Consider the following 2,500-nt stretch of genomic DNA (forward strand, 5'->3'; position numbering starts at 1 on the left):
TCTCCAGGCATAGTTCACCATCTTTCGGGTCCCAACGCGGGCGCTCTCGCTCGACCCCTCCGACGCGGCGGACGGGATCGGCCGGTACTGCCGTCGCCGCCGAAGCGGCAAGTTCAAACCTTCGCCGGACCAGGCCGGCATTCACCTTCACTTCGCTCGCGGGTTTCGAACTGCCCCGCAACTCGCGCGCACGTTAGACTCCTTGGTCCGTGTTTCAAGACGGGTCGGAAAGGTGGCTGACATCAGTCGCTGACCCCGTGCGCCCGGACGACAGGCTGACGCGGCGAAACCGAACCGCCTCGGCCCGGCACTGAAAACAGTCCCGGGCCGACGACGGCCCAGCTCGACGCGGGCCCGCGGCCGCCCCCGAGAGGGCGACAGGCGCGGCGAAATCTCTCTCCTCGACCGGGCGTCGGGCGGAACCTGCCGCGCGCCTATAGCACACCGCCGAAGCGGAGTTACCTTGCGCGCGGCCTTTTCGCCGTCGCCCAGCCGGTCGCGACCTTCGCCCGGCGCTAGTGCGCCGCCTTGCCGACGCTCCGCCCGCGCCGCGGCCCGTAAAGGTCCGCGGCAACGCGCGTGCGCCCGCTCGGCGACTGAAAGCGGCCGGACGACCCGACAGGCCTCTCCGTTTGCCCCTCGACGGTTTCGCGTACTTTTTAACTCTCTCTTCAAAGTGCTTTTCAACTTTCCCTCACGGTACTTGTTCGCTATCGGTCTCGCGACAGTATTTAGCCTTAAATGGGGTTTACCACCCGCTTTGGGCTGCATTCCCAAACAACCCGACTCCGAGAAGACGCCGAGCGGTCGAGCGCGCCGCCGCCAAGGGCCTGACACCCGCTCTGGGATAAGGCCTCGATCAGAAGGACTCGGGCGGCGCGGATCGCACGCAAGACGAATTCTTTACGCCACAACTCGGGACCGCTCCTCGTAGCGGCCCGATTCGGCGATGGGCTCTTCCCGCTTCACTCGCCGTTACTGAGGGAATCCTCGTTAGTTTCTCTTCCTCCGCTTAGTAATATGCTTAAATTCAGCGGGTAGCCTCGCCCGATCTCAGGCCGATAAAACTATTTTCGCTCGTCCTTCGAGACGCCGCGCCCTCGCGCGCTCGACTTCCGACACAGCACCGCCCCGCGGCTCCTACTCGCCCTGCGCGAATCGCGACCGACGCGTCGAGGCCCCCAGCTCGAGGTCGACAGCGCCGTCGTTGCGACTCGGGCGGCAAGCGGACGCGGCGCGGCTCGCCGGCCGCCACGCATCGCTGACGCGAGCCCGAATACCAAAACTTTCCACCTTCAACCGAGCGGCGATTGCCCGTCGCCGGGCATACGCACGCGAGCCGAGCCGTCGCGGAGCCGATCCCGCCGGCCGTTGTCGTTTCTGCGACCCTGAGACGGACGCGGTCCCGGGATGAACCCGAGGCCGCAATACGCGTTCAGATCGTCAATGCTCAATGTGTTCTGCAATTCACATTAAATCACGCAGCTTGCTGCGTCCTTCATCGACTCGCGAGCCGAGTGGTCCACCGCCAAGAGCCATCGTTTGTTTGTTTGCTTTTCGCTCTTCGATTCCTAACCTCGATTCGCCATCCGGCTGAAAAAATCGCGTGACGCCGAGCGGGTCGCGGTCGCAACAAATAGTGCGACAAGCCCGCGCACCGCATGAAGCCTTCGGGCACTCGACGCCGACAAAACAAGTTCCTGATCGCGGGGCGGCGGACGCGCCGAGGCACGTCGCCGTCCCGGTGTTTGCTCTTTCGCTCTTCGATTTTTTTTCTCGCGCTAATGATCCTTCCGCAGGTTCACCTACGGAAACCTTGTTACGACTTTTACTTCCTCTAAGTAATCAAGTTAGATCGTCTTTTCGGGCCAAGACCCAACCGTCGCCAGTCGAGCCCGGGCCCAATCGGAGGACCTCACTAAACCATTCAATCGGTAGTAGCGACGGGCGGTGTGTACAAAGGGCAGGGACGTAATCAACGCGAGCTAATGACTCGCGCTTACTGGGAATTCCTCGTTCAAGCGAAATAATTTCAATTCTCTATCCCTAGCACGACCGGGGTTCATCGGGTTACCCAGACCTTTCGGCCAAGGCGAACACACGTTGATCCGGTCAGTGTAGCGCGCGTGCGGCCCCGAACATCTAAGGGCATCACAGACCTGTTATTGCTCAATCTCGTGTGGCTAAACGCCACTAGTCCCTCTAAGAAGTTAAACGCCGGCCGGGAAGGCCGCGTAACTATTTAGCAAGCCAGAGTCTCGTTCGTTATCGGAATTAACCAGACAAATCGCTCCACCAACTAAGAACGGCCATGCACCACCACCCACAGAATCATGAAAGAGCTCTCAATCTGTCAATCCTCGCTGTGTCCGGGCCGGGTGAGATTTCCCGTGTTGAGTCAAATTAAGCCGCAGGCTCCACTCCTGGTGGTGCCCTTCCGTCAATTCCTTTAAGTTTCAGCTTTGCAACCATACTTCCCCCGGAACCCAAAGACTTTGGT

At 60.9% G+C, this 2,500-nt stretch overlaps 2 non-coding genes across 2 annotated transcripts in view; both read right to left on the reverse strand.

The window, feature by feature from the left end:
• Positions 1-1,383: 1,383 nt before the first annotated feature.
• Positions 1,384-1,537, reverse strand: LOC145747185 (5.8S ribosomal RNA). The gene has a single exon (XR_014281927.1). It is a non-coding gene; the product is annotated as a 5.8S ribosomal RNA (ribosomal RNA).
• A 245-nt stretch (positions 1,538-1,782) lies between these two features.
• LOC145747016 (small subunit ribosomal RNA) overlaps positions 1,783-2,500 on the reverse strand; it is a 1,810-nt gene continuing 1,092 nt past the window's right edge. Inside the window, exon 1 of the ribosomal RNA XR_014281768.1 lies at positions 1,783-2,500. This exon is cut by the window's right edge and continues 1,092 nt beyond it. This is a non-coding gene — a ribosomal RNA (small subunit ribosomal RNA).

This window comes from Corella eumyota, chromosome 3 (genome assembly GCF_963082875.1).
Source record: "Corella eumyota chromosome 3, kaCorEumy4.1, whole genome shotgun sequence".
Classification (NCBI taxonomy): domain Eukaryota; kingdom Metazoa; phylum Chordata; class Ascidiacea; order Phlebobranchia; family Corellidae; genus Corella; species Corella eumyota.